General features: G+C 40.1%; 1 long non-coding RNA gene across 1 annotated transcript; it reads right to left on the reverse strand.

Annotated features, from left to right (window-relative positions):
* Positions 1 to 2,158: 2,158 nt before the first annotated feature.
* Positions 2,159 to 5,101, reverse strand: LOC307027562. The gene is made up of 2 exons (XR_013804682.1): positions 3,550 to 5,101; positions 2,159 to 2,972 (listed from the first exon to the last, which is right to left on the reverse strand). It is a non-coding gene; the product is annotated as an uncharacterized lncRNA (long non-coding RNA).
* Positions 5,102 to 6,089: the final 988 nt, after the last annotated feature.

Genomic DNA, 6,089 nt, shown 5'->3' on the forward strand with positions numbered 1-6,089 from the left:
CTTATAGTAATAATATGCAATTTTAACAAGAGGGAATATGCAAATTGTTCATGAAAGCAGAACACATTGTCAATGTCATGTTTAGAATGAAGTTTTTTCTTTAAACATTTTACTTCAAATATGCAAACTTTATATTTTAATTTATTAACAGAGACTTCATTTATTAACAGAGACAATAAGAACAGCTTGTCTCTACGATTCGCTGGCCCAGGAAGTTGATTCGACTCTTTGCGTAGGCCGCCTGCATCCTGTGCTTCATTGCCATAAACCGCTCTCAAGGTGTCAAAAACCACCAGCGCCTTCTCAAAATTGTGGCTGGAGCTTGTATGCTTTTATTGCCCCATCTAGAATGCATAGTGCACATAGGTCAAAAGTTCAGAATGTTCTATCTAGTTTTGCATGCCTGGTCTCTCACACGTCTGAAAAGACATGATGGAAACATACATCCTTTCTATTTACAGCCAATTTAGCATATTTGTATCAATGGTAAGCTTAATAGAGGTAGGTGAGGTAAAGGTCAGGTCTGACATGGCCACTGTTAGAAACTAAAATCAATGTTTTATGGAATGACTTGGTTTGGACGTACCGTCAGTTTAAAAGCTATTTTATTCTGAAAAAAAACGGAAGTTTTCGCACAATCTTAATGCCAAGCTTTTATTCTGAAAATCCTTCATGAGACATCCAGGGCTCAAAGTTGATATTTTGTTTCTTAAAAGATTAAATCTTTAAAAACATGCTGTTTGCCATTTTTAAAGTTTGATGGAAGAAATAAAAATATAGGTCTCTGACGTGGAGCTTTAGGCTTGCAATGCTTTAAAAAATGTTTTTAGTTGTTTCAGTGAATATTGATGTTAAATTCACAAATTAGTATGAATAATCTGGAGGCGTGTGGCGTAGTGGATAGAGCGTTGGTGTTCGGATCAGGGGGTCACAGATTCAAACCCCACTGCAGTCAGCATGTCGTTGTGTAAAGACACTTCACCTCAAATTGGTAAATCGCTTTGGATAAAATTGTCTAATATGTAATGTAATATAATCTTAAATAAGAACAAGATCTTGAGCATAGACTGTATATATAAATGGACGAAGGATAGGATTCTGCAGAGTTGCCAAGAAGCCCTTTGTAGGCGGAGTCGGCCACTAACGGCTCGACAGTGACGTCAGAGTTCAACTCCCGCCTTCTCCAAATAAGGGCAAAGAGGTGGTGCCGAGGCTGGAATCAAGCAAATATGAATGTTTGCATGACATTAGTTATTTATAGGGCTGGGACTCGATTAAAAAAATTAATCTAATTAATTAGAGGTTTTGTAATTAATTAATCGAAATTAATCTCATTTTTAATCAAATATAAATATTTGACCTGAGAACAGTGAGAAGATGTCAATAAAGGGTGCCGTCACACAGAGGTAATTTGAATTGCTTACCGAGGTCCAATGATCCCCAGCAACACATTCAGCTTTCCCAGTCAGGGCAACACATTCGGCTTTCTCCAATAAATTCCCTTTATCTTCCTTTTCATTGTCATAAAGCTGCTGGATTCTTTTTGTCACTGTCTTTCTGCATGGTAGCTCATATGTTGTGTCAGACGATGCAATCTGTAGTACCTTTTGCAGCCCCTTATCTTCTACCACTTCAAGTGGTCTACAGTCGAGTGCAATCTAGTGAGCTGGTTATTTTTTCAGACGTGGACTGGCCCTGAAACCAGTCATCTGGTTGAGTGTGGGTCATACTTGTCAACCCTCCCGATTTTCGCGGGAGACTCCCGATTTCATTGCCCTCTCCCGGTTTCCTCCCGGGGTCATATTTCTCCCGCATTTCTCCCGATTTCTGACAAAATCAGATTTACACACGACTGTTTCCACTCGGACTTTAATACAGCTACACCATTGTTTGGTTTCCATGGTAACACGTCTCTTTAGTAGCGCGCGCAACTCAAAGTCTGAGAGGATGAGGCAGATATTCACAGAAAACAGAATGAGAATCGACAACTACTCTACTCTCTGCTCACTCCTTTCCTGTAAAATGCAGGTGAAGTCCACACATATGCTCCATCAAGGACGGTGCTACAGGCCGCAAGGCAGTGCACCTACAACTACAATAAGCATGTTAATGTTAATCTAACAGCTCCGGGCATCCACTAGCAATTCAAAAGACAAAATGTATTTAAAGACCAATCTTTATTTGAATGTGCCTCTTAACCTGAGATATTAGTTATACAGTAATAGTATTGACAATCTAAAAAAACTGAGTAACTCAACAGTCAACTTTATATTTCTTATTGTCTACTCTAAAGCATTTATTATTTTCATTTTCCCCCTCTCATATTCAGTGTGGACGGATTGAGACAGCGTGGTGTCCAGAGAGCAGCAGAGACTTCAGGGAGAAACCTCTGTGTGATGGACGTCCTGTCTGTTGGTTTGGAGAGGACTGAGGGTCTTTCCTCTGCGAGGAGGACCAGGCCTGATGGAGGAGCCCATGCTGGGCAAAGCTGATACCAACTGCACAGGCCTAGTCTGTCACGTTATTTGACTAAATTGTTTACTTATACATGTAATAGGTTTACACCTTCTGTCCATATGTGCTTTTTATTTAAAACATGTTTGATTAAGTTTTGGTTCACATTTCAATAAATTGTATTTGTATTTGAACTCCTTTCGTCCATTATTCTTACTGAAAATGTTAGATTACACATTCACATCTGACTGAAGATTTGCCCCATTTATTTGTGACATTGCAAACTCTGCGGCACAAGTGATGTGAAGCTCATAAAGCGAGGCAAATATAAATAATCAGCTGATGGAGTGTAGATGTGGAAATAGCAGCATTCGATCAGCTGACTAAAAGTAGTTTCTGAGTGAATATCCTGTACTGGTATTAAAATCTCATAACATCAGCTTTTAATGTTCCTCTTGGATGTTCTTCTTGACCCTCAGAGAAGGAAAAAATGCTGTGTCTTTCAGGCATGTCCTTTCCTAACAAAAGTGACAGGAAACATAAAACATAATATTGCAGAACAATTGTGTTATTTATGAAAGCGGTGTGTTTGTGTTTTTAGGGGCTGTAGATATAATTATTTCGTAATTGTAATGTTTTTTTTATTTAAACAGTGAGCTACAAAGACAATCAGATTATGAATGAACAGTATGAAGTTCATCAACATTGAAATATATGTTATTATCAAAATAATATTTAACTGTTATCAAAACGTAGTGCAACTGTAGAAGCTTGCTCTGTTGTCTCACTGAAAGAATAACTTTTACCACGTTTTTTCAGACAATATTGAGAGATAAATAGTAGCAGTTCTCACTATGTGTTAGATATCTTTGCCTTCAATACATTACATTAGAAAGCTGACAAAGTCATATTGCTAAATATCTAAATGTAACTTTTTGCATGGAAAAAACCCTCAACTTAACTGATGTGTAGGTGATCCAGTATTTAGTATTGTTTAATGGAATGTATATCAGTGTATTCAAGTCAAAACTTCATTTATTTAAACCAATATCTTTCTTGATTCGTTGTACAGTATGAAAAAAAGAGTCTTTATACCTGTGCTGAAGTTCACCGCTGTGAGGAGTCCAGTTCTGTCTCTCACTCTCTGGTCCAGCCTGTCTGCATCACCTGGAAACCTTAAACAAACAGATATATATGTAAAGTACCATGTGTACAAACAATATAAACTGATTATCTTCTGTTGAACATGTTGGATTGTATATTGTCCGAGTCAGGGTCCTTTTTATTTGACTGTAACTTGGAAGTTGTGTTACCAATTAGGCTTGGGCGGTATCATTTTTTTCATACCGTGACACCTTGCTGACATCATACCGTGGTATACGGTATATGACGGTATGACTTGAGTCGACTTGAGTGAGGTGGCGTTCGGCGGCAAATAGATGTTTCGAATGGTATATTATATATTCGGTGTAAAATGCAGCCCGAGCCGGTAGACGCTCGCAAAGTGCCGCGACGTGCGTGCAAGTGCAAAACAAGGGCTGCATACATGACACATTGTGCAAATGGCACATTTTGAGATCGGATACAGGACGTGTTTGTAGATGTCCGACGTTGTTTCCATTGTGAGCTAAGTTAACAATTTATCATCATACATAAAGATTTTCCGGGAGTAAATACTTGACTTATTGAATAAAGTTTGCTATATTCACTAACTAGTTTGGCAATATTATTCCGTGCATGTGTTAACCTTATTTCCATTTGATTCATTGGATTACTCGCGTGAATGTTTAGCACGTAAATGCTTTCGTTTTTAAAACCGTCCGACCTCGACTACAAAACCATCAACCAGTTGTATAGGATTAAAAAATGTCAACACTCACTCACCCCGTCTTAAACATTCCCAAAGAAGTGCCTCTGTCTCTCGTTGTGCTGGATGAAGTCACTGGCGAAGTCATTGGGAGTAAACCCAAAATAGTCCCAAACAGGCGCAGAGGCATTTTTCTTTTTTACTAGTTCTCCGAGTTCGGGGCCGGCAAATGCTGCCGCCATCTTGCTCAGATCAGCTCTGTGCTGAGCTCTGAGAGCGGGAAAGACGGACTGCCCTCCCCTGCCCTCTGCTGGCGCGTGCTGTGCATTACAACCAATGTCGTCCCTGTCAAAACGTAACGCTTAACACTTGTCTATTTCGTTTTAACCTTTATAGTCTATGATTTTAACTTGGAGGCTACTATTAGCATCGTTAGTACCGATGTAGCTAGCACTCGCTTACACGCTAACCCAAGCCTTAACATTAATTACGTAGCTGATTAAAAATCATTAACACATAAATAAAGTACTCGAATTTCACTTACCGCAAACCGCATTCATGCACCGTCTGTTTTAGCCGCAGAGCGAGTCACAATAGTCCGATATATAAGCATGAAGAACAAACAACCACGGCCGGCTTCAAGTTGTGTTCCCTGGATGAACTGACCAGGCAGAGTCCCTGTAGCTAGCTTCACGGAGCAGCTAGCAGAGAGACAAGAAGCTAGCAGCAGCAGTCACTTGACAGAGCTGTCACTCAATGAGACCATGCCCTAATATATGCATAACTTTAAGGCTTAATATTAATTAAACAGATGAGTTGAGAAAAGATTCACCCCCCCAATCCATATTCATGAAGGGGGGATCTAACTATACAGAGAATATTTTTTTTGAACCACGATGTAAACATGTTTATTTCTGCTGTAAAGTTGGGCATTTTAACATGGGGGTCTATGGAAATTGCTCCCTTCTGCAGACTGCTCCTACTGGCCACTAGATGAATTGCAGTGTGTGGCACTTCCATATTGGTGTCCCGGCTGTTCGGTTATGGCTAGAAAGGATCCGTCTAATGTAAATATGACGTCACGTTCTCTTTCTAACTCTCGTTGTAATCGGAGCGGCTCGGCTGTAATCGGAAAGGGTCGGGGTGGGCGGGACGCGGGAAGATTGCGGGAAGATCGAGAAGAGACGTCGTTCTAACTCTCGTTTTAATCAGAGCAGTGGTAACCACTCAAAGTCCTCAAGAGATAGGAAACGACAGCAGTGTGGGACCTTATTGCGGGAAATTACTGAGCACACATACCACCTACAGGATGAGACGTTCATGTGTACAGTGATATCAAGACTAAATGATCTTTTCGAGGACGTAAAGCAACACACCCCACATGACAGTAGTCTTCCTCTCACCTTCACGCCACCCAAACACAAAAGGCAGAAGAGGACCATAACACCTCTCAGTACCAGCCATCGTAGACACCCTTTTTCAGGCCGGGTGGGTCATAAAGCTGAGGTCATGAGATCCAACTACAGAGTGGACAGCTTGAACAAGATTTTAAAAGCTAAGTCCCCAGAGTCTAATGCGGGAGGAGCAGGCAGGGGTACGAAGAGGAGGATAGATGCTTTAGGTAAGAACAAAGTATATTTACTTTTGCCATCTCCTCTATATTCACAAAACACAGCCAATCATCCATTCCAATCCTATGTGACATGGCACAGTTCATTTCACTCCAATAGAAATTGGTATAAAAGAGACCATTAGTCTTCTCATTGTGCTTATTGCTGTGGATAGGTGTTAACTATTGTTGTTGTATTGTATCATATCAAAAGTTGTT

Source organism: Notothenia rossii (assembly GCF_949606895.1).
Source record: "Notothenia rossii genome assembly, contig: scaffold_592, whole genome shotgun sequence".
In the NCBI taxonomy this organism is placed as follows: domain Eukaryota; kingdom Metazoa; phylum Chordata; class Actinopteri; order Perciformes; family Nototheniidae; genus Notothenia; species Notothenia rossii.